General features: G+C 44.5%; 1 long non-coding RNA gene across 11 annotated transcripts in view; it reads right to left on the bottom strand.

The window, feature by feature from the left end:
- LOC133232955 (uncharacterized) overlaps window positions 1–19757 on the bottom strand; it is a 450067-nt gene that overhangs the window by 334178 nt on the left and 96132 nt on the right. The window contains exon 5 of one of the 11 annotated variants that reach the window (XR_009731536.1): window positions 10169–11406. The exons of 9 other annotated variants lie outside the window; for them this stretch is intronic. This is a non-coding gene — a long non-coding RNA (uncharacterized LOC133232955). Of the gene's footprint in view, window positions 1–10168; window positions 11407–16839; window positions 17314–19757 lie in introns of those variants that run through there. One more of the 11 variants, XR_009731530.1, reaches the window with a different exon arrangement.

Genomic DNA, 19757 nt, shown 5'->3' with positions numbered 1-19757 from the left:
ACTCCCCAGCAGGTCTTTCCCTGTAACGTTTCCAGCCTCCAAGCCACCCTTCTGAGGTTTAGCAAAGTAGCCAAAGCTGAGGGTGTTAATACAAACCCAACCTCAGGCCCTCCTGCTGACTGCAGAGCTCTCACGTGGTCCTTCCACCCTGAGTCACCTCCACCCATGAGACCACGGCTTTGGAGGGGGTCATGCCCACAGACACGTCCTTCTCTGTGTGTGACTGATCTCTGCCAACCTTGTGGTGAGACCTTGGATGCCAAATGTAAGCAATTACAGGAGTCCCCATCCTGTGGCTAAAGGCATCTGCTTGTGGAGTGTATTCCCTGGATGCTGTTGGAGATGGGGATAAAGACCACTGGACTCCCCAGGACATCTGGAACAGTGTCCTAGAGCTGGCACTCACCCTGGGGAGGGGCACCCTCCCCTCCTGCCAGTATCTACAACTGCTCTTTCACATGAAGGTCACTGAAACCATTAGTCACCACGAAGAGGCTTCTGGGCCACCCACTATCCATCATTTCTTTAATTGACTGGATACCAGGGCTTCCACGGAAACAGGGACAAAAAAAAAAAAAATGACTGAGTAGAAATTAAAAAAAAAAAAAACTTGACAAATAGCTTGAAAAATGCTCCCAAATTACACAGTGACCTTTTTCAAGTTCATCCTGAAAATTCTGAAGTATCTATCATGTCCATTTTCTCTTTTCCAATTCCATAGTCCTTCCTTTCATCATCTCCCACTTGGATTCCTGTAAAACATTTGCCAGTGTTTTACTTTCCCCTAATATCTTTGTCTTCCAAATTATCCAGCAATATTTTTTAAAAATTTATTTTATATTGGAGTAAAGATGATTAACAATTCTGTATTAGATTCAGGTATATAGCAAAGTGATTCAGTTAAACATACAGATGTATCTATTCTTTTTCAAACTCTTTGGGATTTAGGTTGTTACACGGTATTGAGCAGAGTTCCCTGCACTCTACAATAGGTCCTTATGGTTGACCAGCTGTCTTTGTGAAAGGAACCATCTAATGATGCTTCTGGTCTTCAATGGCACTCTCCTCTATAGCATAACATGCAAAATATTTACATTTTCCCACCCATACCGTGTACATCCATGATGATAATCCACTGTATGTTCCATTACTCCTTCTGGAATGTTATTCCATTTCTTGTATTGGCTAATCCTTCAAAGGCCGACCCATTTGCTCAGCTGCTCTGTAGAGCCTTCCAAAGCACCTCAGATGGAGCCACTTCTCCCTCTATTCTGGTTTTACCTTTCTTTACACTTACCTCTTTTTTAACATGTGTCCTGTTGTATGCTATTGATATCTTAAGTCAATAGTGTGGCTCCTGTGATATAAAATACTCTCCAGGAGAAGCACAGACAACATTTTTAGGTCTTAGTATAAGACATGACACATAGAAGATGTTCAACAAATATTTGATAAACGTCTGATAAATGAATAAATAAATGAACAAATGACTCGTTCAGCATCACTAATGGAGAGTACATGTCACACAGATAATGTAAAACAGTGGCTAATCTGCACACAGTTCTGTGCATGTATATACATATGTAGCATGACACAATCCATATAAATACAAATAAAATCCAATACTGTGAGTATACACATGTCACATGCATTTTTTTTCTTTAACTGAAAACTATGTCCTAAAGACTTTATTGAGTCAGGTTTTCCTGTATTTACTTGCCCATTTTTGCTTTCTTTTTGCTTTTCTAATTACTACCTTAAATTGCATAGATCAGATATATCCCATATTTTTTAGCCGTCTTCCCCGGCTGAAAGATGTTTTGTTGTTGTTCTTGTTGTTTAGTGACTCAGTTGTGTCCATGGCAACCCCATGGACTGTAGCCCACCAGGCTCCTTTGTCCACAGGATTTTGCAGGGAAAAATACTGGAATGGGTTGCCATTTCCTTCTCCAGGGGATCTTCCCAACCCAGGGATTGAACCCACATCTCCTGCCCTGGCAGGCAGATTCTTCACCACTGAGCCACCAGGGAAGCCCTAAAATACTGCACTGGAACTCTCAATCTTTATAAACTTCAAAAGAGGTTAATTAACGTTCTTCTTTCTCAAGGTGATGAACCTAAACCATCCCAATGATACTACTTCTTATTAGAACTATTTCATTAAAATGACTTCTAGAAATGTAATACCTTCTAACTCCCTTCCTCACGTCCCTTTTCCCTGCGACTGCATTTCTTTTGAAAGGACAACATCAAAAATCAGAACACATAAGTGAAGGAATGTTGTTAGACGCTCCTTTTAGTCTGAGAGCTGTGGTCGTGTGTAGGTCAGTAAATTCTGTATGAGATGCTGTACATATTCCAATGTTTTCCAAAAGGATACTTAAAACATTCACAAAGGGAATTCTAGAAAACCAAAAAGATGTCTCCCTCCAAAAGTGGTGGGAGCCCCTCTGAATTAAAGCTTCCGACCTCTGAGTACCAGGCTGCCCTTGATTAAAAACAAATGGAACATGAGCTATGGAGCGTAAGCCTACCTGATTTATGGCTTGGAAAATTAAGCGACTATTACTTACGGGGCTTGGAAGCCAAGGCCCAGTGCAAGAGCTAATTGAGAGTGGAGAAGGGGTATATGCCGAAATTGGGAAAATATATTTTAGAGAATGGCTGAGCGAAGACATCAGGGTATGTAATTAAATGGCCTTAAAAAAAAAGTCACACTCCCAACAAGCTCTTATATCAAACAATTGGAATGTGTTGGTTTTATTAACTGGTCTTCTGACATTAGCTCCATCAGACTGGGTACTCCTGAGTGAACTTCACCGTTGACTGACTCTAGTAAACATATTAAAGCCTTCATTACCAGGTGTCTTATAATAATGCAGTATTCGTTTAGGAGAGAATTTTGTGATAGTTCTCCAACAATTAAATACTGTTTAAAATACACGCAATTACTAGGTTTTGGTTAGCTTGTACAGATTTCTACTTCCATGTTTTCTGTAGCCATAAAAGTGTATCTTGTTGGGTTTTCTGACTCATCAAGTGAATTCCCAATAAATCCTAGGAAGGAATTTTATTTTCATAAGAGTTAGGGACCAGGAAGTCCTTGTTGTGAAAGGTCAAATGCTGGAAGGCGTGGGAGGGAATAAAATTATGCACAGTGTTCTTGCCACCAGCTCTCCTTCCATTTTAAGTCCACCTTCCAAGTGGCTCAGAACGTTGCAAGATGAAGAACTAAAAAATTATTTCTTTCTTAGAGTAGGGCTGTGACTACATGAGTGATAAAATTGATGACATATGTAGAGACTTTTTATTTTTGTTGGCCAATCAAACATTCCAGACTGATTGCTGTAATTTGTTAGAACAGCTACTCAAAATCTTTGAAATTGAAAGGTGATGCTGTCAAATCACAGTAAAGATCACTTTCATTCTCATGAAAGTTGGCTATTGAGGTAATATGTATACAAACTTATTTAAATTCAGTGAAGAGCTATTCTGTTCATTGACAGTTGTTTTTCTAATTGAGACCATACAAGAATATTTCCCACCTAATTCTTTTTTTTTTTTTTAACTCATACACTTTATCCTATAGTTGTGGTTCTCACCAAGGGGTGGTTTTGCCCCGAAGGGAACATTTTGCAGTGTTTGGAGACATTTTTGATTGTCATATCTGGGGCAGGAGGTTGCTACTAGCATTTAGGTGATTGAGGGCTGGGATGCTATTAAACATTCTAGAATGCAAAGTACCATCCCCCAGCCAAGAATTAGTCAATCCAAAGTATCAGCAGTGCCAGTGATAACCCTGCTCAAGGGACAGCTTCACCTACTCAGTGTGTAGACCACTGGGCTTCCCAGGTGTCCCGTGGTAAAGAACCCACTGCCGATGCAAGCAGCAAGAGACAGGAGTTCGATCCCTGGGGTCGGGAAGAGCCCCTGGAGGAGAGCAACCCATTCCAGTATTCTTGCCTGGAGAATCCCATGGACAGAGGTGCCCGGTGGGCTACAGTCCAGGGGATCACAAAGAATGGGACACGACTGAGTATCTGAGTACCCAAGCATGCATATGTGTATGTATAGCTAATTCACTGTGCTATACACTTGAAATTAATACAACACTGTAAATCAACTTTACTCCAATAAAAAAATTTTTTAAACAAAAATAAAATATTGAAGGAGGTTTTTAAGAATTTATGGAACTCCTTTTTAATAAAGGTTTAAAATGCCCAACAGGAGAAAAATTCTTTCCTAAAGAAACAAAATTCTCACCTTTCCCTAATTTAAAGATTTTTTTTTTTAATTATTTCAGACTTCATTGAAATAGTAGACCATTTGGGGGCATTTTTAGTCTCAGCTCTGGCTCCGTGTTGGTGAGATGCGCTGACAACTTCCAGCTACAGAAATACGCACACGCCCTTCTGTATGAGGGACACGCTACTGCAGTTATCTCCTCTTCCAGGCTATGCTGTTCCTTGGGATCCATTTAACTTCAGCTCACTAGCCCGAGGTAACAAAGATGTTTCACACTCGCTAATTAGGGGCTGGCAGGTAACCCAGCTAACCCCTGGGATGGGAAACACATGGTTAATAAATTGGTCACACTGCCTGCCTCTCAGAGATGCTCACAATCAACCGTCCATCCACAACCTCTAACCTTTTGAGTTTTCTGCTTGGGAATTTGGAGGAAGGCAGGGAAGCCAGAAAAACACAGACAGCAAGAAAGAGCTCCTGAGAGACCCAGAATCAGAGGGCCCACGTGTAGAGACAGTTTGACTTTCACCGAAGTGCTTCTCTCACTCATAAACACGAAGAGTGAAATGTTGCTAAACAAAGAATATGAAGGAATCTTTCAAGACGTATACAAGTATATGTAGAAACCATCTTTCACAATTTCTTGGTCATTTGTTTAAATTACTGATTCTAGACTACCATAACTACTTTCTATTATTAGAAAGAATTTTTACAGATTATTAATAAATAAGAGAAAAATTAAACATTGGGTTGGCCAAAAAGTTTGCTCAGGTTTCACCATAAGATGGTACAGAAAAACCCGAATGAACTTTTTGGCTAACTAGATATGAAGATGATAAGGTTGCAAACAGAACTTAAAGATGTGTAACAAAGCAAAATTCCTCTCTCTCCCTTCTTCTCCACCTTCTCCCTTCCCCTCTCTCCATGTACACATATGTGTGGGTGAGTGTGTGTATTCTTTATGAGACAGAAAAACATTTTGCTAGCATTTCTTCCCATGGTCGATGATATTAGTCATATTTTATTTCTGGCAGCCCAATCTGTGCCTGGAAATAAGTTAATAAGTGCATGATGAAAGTTAAGTATAATTTAAAGATGAAAAATAACTGTATTGAGAAAAATGCATCATGTCAACTTGAGAATTTTCCAAAAGTGGTTTCAGAAACAAACCTGAACCTAATTTCACTTGTGAGCCATGGTCTGGAGCATGGAAAAGGTTCAGTGGGTGCTTATTTATTTAAATGAAGAAATCAAATTGATGCTGGGAGCTGTTAAGGAAAAAAAAAAACAGAAATCCAACCTAATATCTGCATGTTTAATAAATTCAACCCCATGAAATTGCTGAGTTTATAGGTCAACAATAAATGTTAACAGTTTTACATGGCTTAGTTTAATAGCATCATATGCACACACACAAAACTACTTAATGGAACAACTTAAATCTTTCCCCTTACCTCCCAAATTATATGTGAAAGAGAAGCATGAAAGTTATATCCTGTCTTCCCCTTTCACTGGTGTGGGATGACGTCTTAGAAATATTTTCTCCCTCCCTGTGAAGTGAGTGAAAGTTCCTCAGTCATGTCTGACAATTTTGCAACCCCATGGACTACATAGTCCATGGAATTCTCCAGGCCAGAATACTGGAGTGGGTAGACTTTCCCTTCTCCAGGGGATGTTCCCAACCTAGAGATCAAACCCAGGGCTCCTTCATTGCAGGCAGATTCTTTACCAGCTGAGCCACCAGGGAAGCCCAAGAATACTGGCATGGGTAGCCTATCCCTTCTCCAGTGGATCTTCCCAACCCAGGAATTGAACTGGGGTCTCCTGCATTGCAGGTGGATTCTTTACCAACTGAGCCACCAGGGAAGTACTCCATAGGCATCTAGAATAACTTTCACTTCAAGAAAGAAGTAGTCATTTCTGGATATGTTGGGATTACATGGGAAGTAGGGCTGGGATGGGGCTTCCCAGGTTGTTCAGAGGTGAAGAATCCGCCAGTCAATGCAGGAGATGCAGGAGACGTCGGTTTGATCCCTGGGTCAGGAAGATCCCCTGAGGAGGAAATGGTTTACCCACGCCAGTATTCTTGCCTGGGAAATCCCATGGACAGAGGAGCCTGGCAGTTACAGTCCACGGAGGCACCAAGAGTCAGACACGATTGAGCGTGTGCATGCGCACACACACACACACAGAGGCTGGGACTCTCCAGCTGTAACCAGACAAAAGTGTGGGATCAGAAGAAAGGGAACCACAGCAAGAAAGACTCAGAGTTGGCTCCACATTCATTGTCTCAGAAGCAGCCATCGAGGCAGCCCCCTTGGACAGCAAGGAGATCCAACAAGTCCATCCTAAAGGAAATCAGTCCTGAATATTCATTGGAAGGACTGATGCTGAAGCTGAAACTACAACAGGGCCACCTGAATCGAAGAACTGACTCTGAAAAGACCCTAATGCTGGGAAAGATTGAAGGCCGGAGGAGAAGGGAATGACGGAGGATGAGATGGTTGGATAGCATCACCAACTCAATGGACATGAGTTTGAGTAAACTCTGGGAGTTGGTGATGGACAGGGAAGCCTGGCGTGCTGCAGTCTAGGGGGTCGCAAAAGGTCTTATCAGTCGGATACGACTGAGCAACTGAACTGAACAGATGTGATAACAAAGGCACAGGCTAGTTCAGTAACCCTGCTCAGGTCACACGTTTGTGGAAGCTGAGACAGGATCCCTTTTGTCATGTAACCCCAGCATCATACTCCTCCCCAAACATCATCCTGTCCTTCCTTGAGACCCTCCTTACTCTGATGCATGTTTCCTTATGGCATCAATCATGAGCAAATTTGCACAGGCTCATGTACTTTTGTGTGTGTCTTCCCTCTAAATGCAAGACTGATGACTGTATCAACTGCGTCTGCTTCATCTGCTGAGGCTTAGGAGATACTAAATAAATAGTTTTGAGCTTCCCCGTGGCTCAGTGGTTACGAATCTGCTTGCCAAAGCAGGAGACACAGGTTTGATCCCTGGTCCAGGAATTTCCCGAATGCCAAGGAGCAACTAAGGCTGTGCGCCGTGACTTCTGAGCCTCTGCTCTAGGGCCTGGGAACTGCAACGAAGACTGGCATAGGAAAAAATAAAAATTAAATCAATCAGTAATTTCTTTTAAGTAACTGTTGTGACAAATTACTGTTTGAATGAATGAATGACTGATGTACCTTACCCTATATTAAGGGGCAAGGAAAGTCAAAGCAGCAAGTCATTAAATTAAGAGTAAATTCCTAGGCATTTCCTTGGCAGTTAGGTAGTTAAGACTTCAAACTTCCAACTCAGGGTACGTGAGTTCAAACCCTCGTCAGGGAACTAAGATCTCATATACTGCATGGTACAATGAACAAAAAAGAAGAAAGAAACAGTAAGTTCCTAATCAAAGGTAGACACAGCATAAGGGATGGGGGCCAAGCCTGAGGACACCCCCAGGCGGGCCTTGGGCGGGACCCTGACGATCACACCTCTTCTGACCTGCTTGGTGGGGAACACATGGCACAAAGCCCCCTGGGTCAAGAAAGTGGCCCATTCCTTCCTGTGGGCCTGGTCCCTGGTTTCCAGCAGACCTGATGCACTGACTCCTGTACAGTCTCCCTCTGATGCAAGTCCAAGAAGACTGAGCAGGATTCAGGTTTTGCTTTGTGGCTCCCCATGAAGTCCAAAAGGCCCAAACAAGGACTGAGCCCATGCCTTGGCCCTAATGAGCACCAAAAGCCACCACTGTGCAGAGGGAAGGAGAAACCAACCGGGGTGAGAGATCACACAACCGCCTGTGACCTGTTTCCACCAATTTAAATGAGGATGTTTTAAACACATTAACACGTTTATGGATAATGATTCCAACCACTTACAACAGTTTCAGAAGAAGAAAACAAAATCAGCATTAGACAAAACAGGGTGAAGAGCATTTTCTTTTGACAGGGGCCCTAGGGAGGAGCCTCAGCAGCAGCAGTTAATGAAAAGAGGGATGAAGTTTTTGAGACATTTTCATTGAAAGCCAGAGCTCGTACAGGCTGGATTTACTCTCACCTCCAGGTACATGCATGAAGGAGAGGGAGCCAAACTTTGCACGATCGTAATCATCCTCTCATACTCCTTTATCCACAAGAGGAGGAAATATTACAATCAGAGAATTTCTCAGTCCTTATTCAGGGTAAGGAAGGCTCTGTGTGAGTCTGCAAACAAGCATACATGGAGGTTGGGATATTAAGTGTGGAGACTACCTTTGGTTCCTTGATTCCATCCCCAGTCTCAGAGTTGGGGTGCTCATGGGAATAACAGCAGAAGGAAAGGTGGAGTTCATTCCATGATCTACACATCCAGCCATCAACCATTCAGCAAATACCCATGAGCCCCCATTAGATACAGCCAAGTACAGCCCACAGGGCTTCCCAGATGGCTCAGCGGTCAAGAATCCACATGCCAATTCAGGAAACATGAGTCTGATCCCTGGGTGGGGAAGATCCCCTGGAGAAGGAAATGGCAACCCACTCCAGTACTCTTGCCTGGGAAAACCCATAGACAGAGGAGCCTGGTGGGTACAGTCCAGGGGGTCGCTAAGAGTCGGACACAACTGAGCAACTAAACGGCAACAACACCCCACGCTCCTAAGGTGCAAACCCTTAGGCAGGGCTTTGCACTCAGCACTTGACAGTGAAATGTCACAGCCCAGGTCGGAATTCTGATCGTGTGGTTAGGGGCTGAGATAAAAGCAAACACGGGGGTGTAGGGGCACAAAGCAAAAGGCAATGAGCCTAGGTGGAGACTGAGACGCTTAGAACCGGAGGTCCAGCTGGAACACTCTAAGAATAGAGGTCTTTGAATTTGAACGAACATACTTAGGGCTTCCCAGACGGAACCCACCTGCCAGTGCAGAAGACACAGAGACTCGGGATCGGTCCCTGGGTCCAGAAGATCCCCTGGAGGAGGACATGGCAACCCACTCCGGTATTCTTGCCTGGACAATCCCCTGGACAGAGGAGCCTGGTGGGCTACAGTCCACGGGGTCGCAAAGAGTCAGACACGACCGAGGCACCTAGGGACACAGAGCACGAATATGCAGTTTGCCACACTCCCCACCCTACGCAATCAGCAGCATCTGAGTCATCACTGCTGGTGACAGTGACCTCTGAGGCAACTGGCTGAGTTCACAAGGCACCTGAGAAGTGGCTCTCAGGCTGGTTGAACCCTGATGGTACGTTAGCCATGCAGACCGGGGAAGGGACCTCAGGAGAGCAAACTGTCCCTGAAATAGAGTAGAGGCATGAAAATGAGCCCCGCCCGAAGGGGCTGCAGGTCAGCATTGCTGCAGAGGCCAAGGGCAGGCCCTGCACAGAACGGTGAGAGATTCGGGCGACTTTCAAAAGTAACCCCATCCACATGTAGTTAACTAGTTATATAATACACGAAAATTAATAATTTGTGTATTTCATAAATATAAACATATATATAATTACATTGTATAATATATACAATTCTATAATAGATCATGTGTAACATATATATTTCATCAGTATATTTTATATTTGATTAGTATATCTGCATATTATTTCTGTTTAAAGTTATATTTTATATATTATCCACATTAATATATTTATATATTACATTATATATCATTTATAACTGTTTATATATTATTTATATTTACATAAACTATGTACTATATAGCATATTATTTATACACAATATATACAGTCCACATATATTTTATAAGCATAAACCCATACACTATATATATCATATATATATCATATACTTTTATAAATACAAATATATATTCATGTACAAATATATAATAAATTATAATATAATTTATATAATCATATATAAATTATATATTATATATAATAAATTATACTATATAAATTAATAATATACCATGTCCATTGGTAATAGATCACAAACAAGGAATTTTTTTTTAGTACAAGGTCTGGATCAAGAGTGCCAGATAAAACACAAGATGCCCAGTTAAATTTCAAATTATTTAAAATATGAGTTTGTCCCACATGCTACATGGAACATATCCTAGGAAAAACATATACATACACGTCCCCCCAAATCACACGGGACACACTTACACTGAAAAGATTCATTGTTGGTGGTGCTCATCTGAAGCTCAGAGCTTCCTGGAGCCCCTCGTTTTCTCTCGCTCCGTCTGGCAGCCCCGGCCTGCACAGCTGGGGGCTCCCGGAGCGCCCCCGACCCCGCGGCGTGCACCCAGACGCTCAGGGCTCTTGGGGAGCCTGGAGGGCGTGCTGAGCTCACGGGACTTCCTGTCCCACGTGCCGCTTCCTGTCCCCTCTGTGGCCCGTGTGCACCCTGATGTCTCACCTTATTTGCACCCCGCTGGCTCTCCTTGGGGCTCCCTCCCAGACACCCTGGGAGCAGGCTGAGGAGGACGGAGGACGGTGGGTGGGTGCACAGGGAGCCCTGGGAATCTGGAGGCTGAGTGGGAGAGAGCAGGTGGGGAGGCTGTCAACCAAGTCGGCAGCCTGCTGGCAACACCCAACAAGACCTGCGGCTCTAACACAAAGGAGGGCTGTGTCCTCGCACTTCTCAGAGGCCATCCCCGCTCGGGCCTATCGAGGGCCCCAGAAGAAAGCTCACCGAGAAGCCCATTGTCTGAGGTGCAGCTCAATGACAGCCCAGACTGGGAGGCTCCGGGGGAGCCTTTCAGCTCAGGGCAAGCAGGGCATACCTCACCAGCGCCCGAAGCACCAGTTACCAGCTCCAGGGTGTCGCCGCCTGCAGCGTTCCAAGCGGTTGACACCTTTACAATGACTGTTTTCCATCTTTTCCCTAACCCCGCCACGGGTCCTCGAGCGAGGGTCACAGGAGCTGTCTTCAGGAAGAGGGAGAAGGGTCCTGGGCTCACGGGGGCCTTCTAGCTCAGTCTTCCAACACAGAATTAAACTTTTAATCTGATTTGACACAGTTATTTGGGGAATCCACAGACTTGTCATGAGGCAGATGATTAAAGCAGAACTAAGAGATTTGGACCTGTCTTTGTGAAGATAAAAAAAAAAAAAAAGTTGGAGGAATTTGCTCCGTTTCTCCTTTTACACATCCCACACAACAAAACTGCGCTGCAGACACTTGGCAACGCTCTGAGTTCCAGTGGCAAGCTAGGCATGGAAAAAACAACAAAAGAGAGACAGTAAAAGACCTTTTCTCACCAAGTTGCTAGCGAGTATGCACGCATGCTCAGTCATTCAGTCGGGTCCGACTCTTTGCAACCCCATGGACCGCGGCCCACCAGGCTCCTCTGTCCATGGGATTCTTCAGGAAAGAAAGCTGGAGTGGGTTGCCAACTGCTTAAACCAAAATGTTAGCGTTATAGGGATGGGCTATTTAGTCGCTCAGCCGTGTCTGACTCTTTGCAACCCCGTGGACTGAAGCCCACCAGGCTCCTCTGTCCATGGATTCTCCAGGCAAGAGTACTGGAGTGGGTTGCCATGCCCTCCTCCAGGGGATCTTCTCGACCCAAGGATCAAACCCGCATCTCCCGTGGCTACTGCACTGGCAAGCGGATTCTTTACTACTGAGCCATCGGGGAAGCCAGCTAGTGAATATACAATGCATTTTTTTTCTTGTCTTCATCACTAACCAACTTTGCTTAAAGGAGTTAGCAAAAACAGTAAAATCAGTTGTTTCCCTTAAGTGAAGAGCATTTTCTGGGGGGAAAGGCGGCCCACAGGGCACAGTATGTGGGGTCAAAGTTCCTCGACCAGAGATTGAACCCAAATCCTCTGCAGTGGAAGCCCAGAGTCCTAACCACTGGACCACCAGGGAAGTCCCTGCAAAGAGCCCTCATAAGCAATAATAAATTTATGGTAAAATGTCAGTAGTGTTTCCCAGTTGGCACAAATGGTAAAGATCTGCCTGCCAATGCAGGAGACAGGAGATGCGGGTTCGATCCCTGGATCAGAAAGATTCCCCGAAGAAGGAAGGGCAACCCACTTCAGTATTCCTGTCTGGAGAACCCCATGGACAGAGGAGCCTGGCAGGTTACAGCCCATGGGGTCACACAAGAGTTGGACACAGCTGAGAAGCTAAACAATGACAACAAGGCTTTACCCCAGGGGAGCGTGTGTCTGTGGGCACGACACTCGGCGTTTCCAGCCGGTCTGCCTTTGTCGTTACACATCCTCACAGGTCCCTCTCTGCTCCTCAGGGACAGCAAGGAGGATGGTAAGATACGAGCAAGTCCCTTCCTCAAGTAAGAACAGGGTTCACCAGCTCTTGTATCTGAAAACACTTTTCCGTTCTAAGACTAAGAACACACCAAGGTTCAAAGATCAGAGAATCACAGTCATACTTCCCACCACTCACCTATCAACACTGGGAAAGCAGTTGTTCTGTATAAGGATCAACAGTCCTCACTAGGACACCAGCTCTGGAACATCAGGTTTTTAAGGGGAGAGTCATGAGTTTCCTGAACCTCATGCAGAGAGTGGTATGGGGTGGGGTGGTATTTCCTGAAGCCCTGAAGCCCCAGGACTCTTTTTTATGGGAGTCCTCCCACTCTTTGTCTGAGAACTTCATTGTCCCCCCTGCTACAGAGGTGCAGACCAACAGAGACCTGTTGTTCTGTGCTGGGTGTAGAGACTTTCAGGCCTTGCATCTTGACCTTGGGCAAATTGCATAAAGTCCTGGGACTCCATTTCACCATCTATAAAACAGCAATAACCCTCAGTGCCCCTCCCTCCTTCATAGGGTTGTTTTAAGGGCAACATGTTAAGGTCATCCACCTAAAAGCACTTAGAGGTAAAAAATTAATGCAGTAGAGGTATTTATACGATAACTGTTGTCATCATTCTGATAGCACCGGCCCCTTATTGTCATCAGTGCATGTTATGAAGTTCCCCCCTTGCACACCCTGCTCCATAGACAGCAGATAATATCCCACCTTTGCATTGACTGTACCCTCTGCCTGGAAAGCTCCTTGGCCCCAGAGCCTTGTAGTCAGCTTCCTCTCCTCCTTTAAAGTTTGTTCAGATGCCCTTATGGTTGTGGGGGGGAAGGATGCGGGGAAAAACTAGTTAGTGAGCTTGGGATGGACAGGTACACACTGCGATATTTAAAATGCATAACCAACAAGGACCTCCCTACAGCACATGGATCTCTGCTCAATGTTATGTGGCAGCCTGGATGGGAAGGGAGTTTGGGGGAGAACAGATTCGTGCATGTGTACGGCTGAGCCCCTCTGCTGTCCACCTGGAACTGTCCCAGTATTGTTTATCAGCTGTGGTGGTGTACTGTTTATCAGCTGTGGTGGTGGTGGAGGTGGTTTAGTTGTTCAGTTGTTTCTGACTCTTGTGACCCCAGGGACTGTAGCCTGCCAGGCTCCTGTCTGTGGGATTTCTCTACCCAGGAATCGGACCTGCGTCTCCTGCTTGGCAGGTGGATCCTTTACCACTGGGCCACCTGGGAAGCTATACCCCAATACGAAGTAAAAAGTTAAAAAAAAAAAAAACATGTGTTCAAATGCCATCTTCCAATGAGGCGTGCTCTGACTCTTCTATTCAAATTACAACCCGCCCCCTCCGCCCTCAGCATTCCTGATGCTCCATGACCTCTGCTACACATTTTACTATAGTTTATTCCCTCCAACACACTATAAAGTCCATTATGCTTAAGATAATTTTGATTGAAGTAATGCATTAAACTGACGTCATAAATACACCACTCATTATGTTTATGATCTATTGTCTGTCTTGTTTCACAAGGTGAAATATCTGTTTTGCGTATTAAAATATCCCAAGCTTATTTAAGATAGCACTTGGCACAAAGTAAACATTTAAAAAATATTTGTTCAATGAAGCAATTCACTGAAAATAAATGTGTGGCCATCCATTGCCTGTGTTCTCTGTTCTTTAGCCTAGAGTCCAAAGTCAAACACAACCTAACCTACCTTTTCAGTATAATCTCCCTCTTCCCTTTTTTTGGTTTTCCCCTTTGATAAACACACTCAGCTAACATGGATTGTCTTTCATTGCTCCCAACATCCTACAGAATTGTATAAAGTGTCTTTATTCTGCTTCTTTTGCTTAGAAAGCCCACTCTCCAAGTGTTCTCATTTCAAGTCCTCCTTATCTTTCCAGTTCTATGAGGCCCTTCCTGATTTTCAGGCAAGGACATACCCTGTCCCTTCTCTGTACTCAGCATGTGACTTAGGCCTCTACTAAGGTCTCTACCTTGACCTTGCCTTCTATTGGTTTGGGGCGCTGTCTCATTCGCCAGAGCTGCCACCACAGACCAGGTGACTTAAACAACAGAAATTTATTTTCTCACAATTCTGGAGGTTAGAAGTCTGAGGTCAGGTGCTGGCAAGGTCGGTCTCCTCAGAGGCCTCCCTCCTCGGCTTGCAGACCACCGCCTTCTCACTGTGTGCTCACCGTTCTTCTCTATGTCTGTGTCCAAACGCCATTATACGGATGGCAGTCATCCTAGGCTTCATTGTCATGACTTCATTTTAACTTAATTACGTGTTTAAACACCCTATCACAGGAACTTCCCAGGTGGTCCAATGGCTAAGACTTCCCATTCGCAATGCGGAGGACCCGGGTTTCATTCCTGGTTGGGAACAAGATCCCACATGCCACACGCACTCTAAGAGTTTGCCTGCCATGACTAAAAGATCCCATGTGCCTCAACTATCATAAAACATCCTACATGTCTCAACTAAGACCCACAACGGCCATATAAATAAATAATTTTAAAACAAAAAACAGAGTAAGATCTGTCTTCTGAGAATTAAAAAAAGACCCTATTGCCAAACACAGTCCTTTTCTGAGGTACTGGAGGTTAGGCTTCCACGTATGAATTTGGAGGGGACTCTCAAATTCAGCCCACAGCAGGTGTGTACCTCAAGCTCCCCCAACCTGCTCCAGGCTATGAGCCATGAATTTCTTCAGGACAGGCACTTGGTCTCATCCATTTTTGTAACTCCCAAGCAACCTAGCATAGTTTCAGACTGTTAACTGGCTCTTGAAAATCACTGGGTATAGCACATGTCCAAGCACAGCCTCACAGAAAGCAGAGTCTCTGATAAAGATGGTTTTGAGTCTTTCCCTGCTCTTTGATCAACTGTCAAATCAACACGATCCCCTGGAATTTTTCTCAACTTTCTGCCTTATCCCTTTTCTTTCTCCCCAGGTTTGCTCTCTTGAAGCTCATTTCCCAGATGAGGAATGATTTGCTTCTTCAACTGCTCTTTGCAAATGAAAATAAAGGCTTCCCTGGTGGCTCAGACAGTAAAGAATCTGCCTGCAGTGCAGGAGACCTGGGTTTGATCCCTGGGTCAGGAAGATCCCCTGGAGGAGGAAATGGTAACCTGCTCCAGTATTCTTGCCTGGAGAATCCCATGGACAGAGGAGCCTGCTGGGCTACAGTCCATGGGGTTGCAAAGAGTCAGACAGGACTGAGTGACCAACACTTAATGAGAATAAACTAAGTCTTCATTCTGTTTATCAATAAATGAGCATCTTTATGACTTTTTAAGATTTTTGGGGGGGGGGATCTGGACCATTTTTAAAGTCTTTATTGAATTTGTTACAATACTGTTTCTGTTTTTTGGCCATGAGACATGTGGGATATCTTAGTTCCTGGAGCAGGGATCAAACCTACATGCCCCGCATTGGAAGGCCGTCTTTTTGTTTTTTTATTTTGGTTGCACTGGGTCTTTGAAGAAGACTCTCGAGAGTCCCTTGAACTGCAAGGAGATCAAGAAGCTGAAACTCCAATACTTTAGCCACCTGATGAGAAGAACTGACTCATTGGAAAAGACCCTGATGCTGGGAAAGATTGAAGGCAGGAGGAGAAGGGGTCGACAGAGGATGAGATGGTTGGATGGCATCACCAACTCGATGGACGTGAGTTCGAGCAAGCTCTGGGAGTTGGTGATGGACAGGGAGGCCTGGGGTGCTGCGGTCCATGGGGTCGCAAAGAGTCGGACACAACTGGGCGACTGAACTGCACTGGGTCTCCATCGCTGTGTGCGGGCATTCTCTAGCTGAGGTGAGAGGGAGCGGCTTTCCACCGCAGCGCGGGCGTCTCACTGCGGGGCTCCTCTCATGCAGAGCCCAGGCCCTCGGGCTCATGAGCTTCAGGAGTTGCAGTGCACGGGCTTACTTGCTCTGTGGCCTGTGGGATCTTCCCAGACCAGGAATCGAACCCCTGTCCCCTGCATTGGCAGGCAGATTTCTATCCACTGGACCCCCAGGGAAGCCCCTATAACTTTCAGTGAGGAGAAATCCTGCATAAACAGTCTAACATTGTAATAAGTGAGGTACGATCCAAACCTAAGGAGACTTTCTATCTGAGCAGTGTTCTCAGTGTCTACGCCAGCATCTGCCTATTTTGTATTCAGGCTTGCTGATTTGGAAGTCCACGATATCCTTGACAACCTCTACTTCAACTGAAGAATTAAAAAACTCTTTCCAAACCACAAGAATGGTGTATATCAGTCAAAATATGAAAATGCTCTTAGCTAACACAGGATTCCAACTTGAGAAACCATTAGTTGAGAGAACTCTAGAAACGTGTCTTAGGAGACTGACAGTGAAAACTGCTGCGAGCCTGGAAACACAATGAACTGCTAATCTTGCAGAAGATGGCTGATCTTCACAGCACAGGTTAAAGACCTTCTATGTAGAAAAGCAGTCCTTAATTGAATTCTTCCATTAGCATTTATGGACAAAACTCCGACCCCCTGGTTTCCTGTTACTGAAAAAAACACACATTCTGTCCGTAAGACTGAGGGACACAAAACTAGATATTGGTTAAAAACAACATCAGTTGGAAATTTATGCTTAAAGAATAATGTCATCAAGAGATAAGGATACTCAAAATCTCCAAAATTAAACAAAATAATCCTTGTAATGACTTTTAAGAACAGGAGGCAGTGTTTTCGGGGGGGGATAAAAGGACTGAATTAGGCGAGGAAGCTGAAGTTATCTCACGGTTTGTAGCTGGCATTTGCTGTGTGAATTGGCGTAACTCAGATCATTCTTGGGTTTCAGGAGCTTCATCTGTGAGAAGAAAGGGCAGATGAAGTGACAAGGCTGAACTGTGAAGGCTGGGGAGCTCAAGCGTCTCCATAAAATTGCCTTCTGTTTCAAAGCCTTCCCTCAGGTCCTGGAAGCTCCATCGACTCTTTCGGGGGGTGCTTGTGTTGGACAGAGAGCCAGGAGCACTCGGCACGGTACAACGATCAGGTTGTACCATTTCTGCGAGGAGCCAGGACTAGGGACGGGGTTCTCTGGTGCTCCCAGGGTGCCCCACCTCCTGAAGCCAAGACACTCAGACCATTCATGCAGAGGTCCCACGCTGACAGCAGTAAACACCCACCAGACGCTGTGATGATGAAAGCACGTCAGAAAAGCAAACATAGCTGCCTGGGTCACACTATGTCACTCCTCAGCAATCTTACCAGGCGTGACATGAAAACACACACTGACCAGGAAGTTGCTACTGAAAGCATAGGGCAGGTTTACATAGGAAAAACGAAGAGGGAAAGTGACTCCTTTTTTCACAAATTCCTAGGTAACATGTCTTGCATTGTTTAAGCAAATTTGTTCTAATAAGCTCAATTTTTTACAAACATATTCCAATGGGAAAAAAATCTGAATCTCCCCTGGCCAAATACCAGGAGCTGCTCGTGTAGGCACTGCCTGACAGCCCCAGAGAAACCTGCCAGTTCCCACTCCTAGCAGGCTGAGCTGTGGACAGACCACCACATCACCCAAAGAACCTGTCTGTCGGAGAAAGACTAAAAACGATTCAGATCACAGTAAGATCTGATTATTCACAGAACTGTACACTGAAGTGCCATTTTCTTCTTTTGACTTTGCAAGTCTCATTACACTCTAGGTATGCAAAGTAAATCGGGTAACTAACAGTTGCCTCACCAAAGTTGTCAAAAACATGGAAACCCAGAAATTCTCAGCATGTTACCAACCAAATAATCAAATCCAGGTGGCTCTAGTCATAGAGAATCCACCCTGCAATGCAGGAGACTTGAAGAGATGTGGGTTCAACCTGAGTCAGGAAGATCCCCTGGATGAGGGCATGGCAACCCATTCCGTTATTCTTGCCTGGAGGATCCCATGGACAGAGGAGCCTGGCAGGCTACAGTCCAGGGGGTCACAGAGAGTCATACACACCGGAAGTGATGAGCACGCACGCAATTGAATCCTGCAGGCTGGTGAGCTCCAGCAGCGGAGTACACCTAGGGTTGTAACAGTAATAATTATGCAAAGGACCTGGCAACCAATAATCCATTGTCTGTCTTTCTTGTTTTTCGGTAGTCGCTAAGTCGTGTCTGATTCTTTGGGGACCCCACAGACTAGCCTGCCAAGCTCCTCTGTCCATGGGACTTCCCAGGCAAGGTTACTGGAGCGGTTGCCATTTCCTTCTCCAGGGGATCTTCCCAGCCCAGGGAATGAACATGGGTCTCCTGCACTGCAGGCAGATTCTTCACCACTGAACCATCAGGGAAGCCCTCTGTCTTCGTACATTGGCCTTTTTTTGACATTTCATATGAAAATAAGATAATATGTACAATACTACCTTTATCTTTTATAGATGACTTCTTTCACTTAGCATAATATTTTTAAGTTTCACCCACATACAACCATATCAGTATTTTGCTCCTTTTTAATGACAAATAGTATTTCACTATATGGGATATTCAACACTTTATTCATCAATTGATGGACATCTTTAGGCATAAATAAATAATAAAACAGTAATGCTGTTTTGAAGACTTGCTTCCACTTCTCTTAAATATATACTGGAAAGTAAAGTCTGTGTCCTATGGTAACGTTTCCAATGAGTCAGTATGCATCAGGTGGCCAAAGTATTGGAAAAGACCCTGATACTGGGAAAGACTGAAGGCAGGAAGAGAAGGGGATGACAGAGGACGAGATGGTTGGATGGCATCACAGACTCAATGGACATGAGTTTGGGCAAGCTCTGGGAGTTGGTAAAGAACAGAAAAGCCTGGAGTGCTGCAGTCCATGGGGAAGCATAAAGCCAGACATGACTGAGCAACTGAAATTAACTTATGATAACTTTAAGAAACCACTGAATTATATTTCAAAGTGGCTGCATCATTTTATGTTCCCACCAGCAATATAGGAGTCTTCCATTTTCTTCACATCCTCACCAACATCTTTTATCATCTTTTTAAAAAAAAAACTTTATTGAGGTATAGTTGCTTTACAATGTAGTGTTAGTTTCTATTGTGTGGCAGAGTGGTTCAACTATATCTATACACATACACCATCTTTTTGTGGAGTTGTAAACTCCAGATGATGACTGCAGCCATGAAATTAAAAGACGCTTACTCCTTGGAAGGAAAGCTATGGCCAACCTAGATAGCATATTCAAAAGCAGAGGCATTACTTTGCCAACAAAGGTCCGTCTAGTCAAGGCTATGGTTTTTCCTGTGGTCATGTATGGATGTGAGAGT

This window comes from Bos javanicus, chromosome 19 (genome assembly GCF_032452875.1).
Source record: "Bos javanicus breed banteng chromosome 19, ARS-OSU_banteng_1.0, whole genome shotgun sequence".
Classification (NCBI taxonomy): Eukaryota; Metazoa; Chordata; class Mammalia; order Artiodactyla; family Bovidae; genus Bos; species Bos javanicus.
This window is presented reverse-complemented; position numbering and strand designations above follow the sequence as displayed.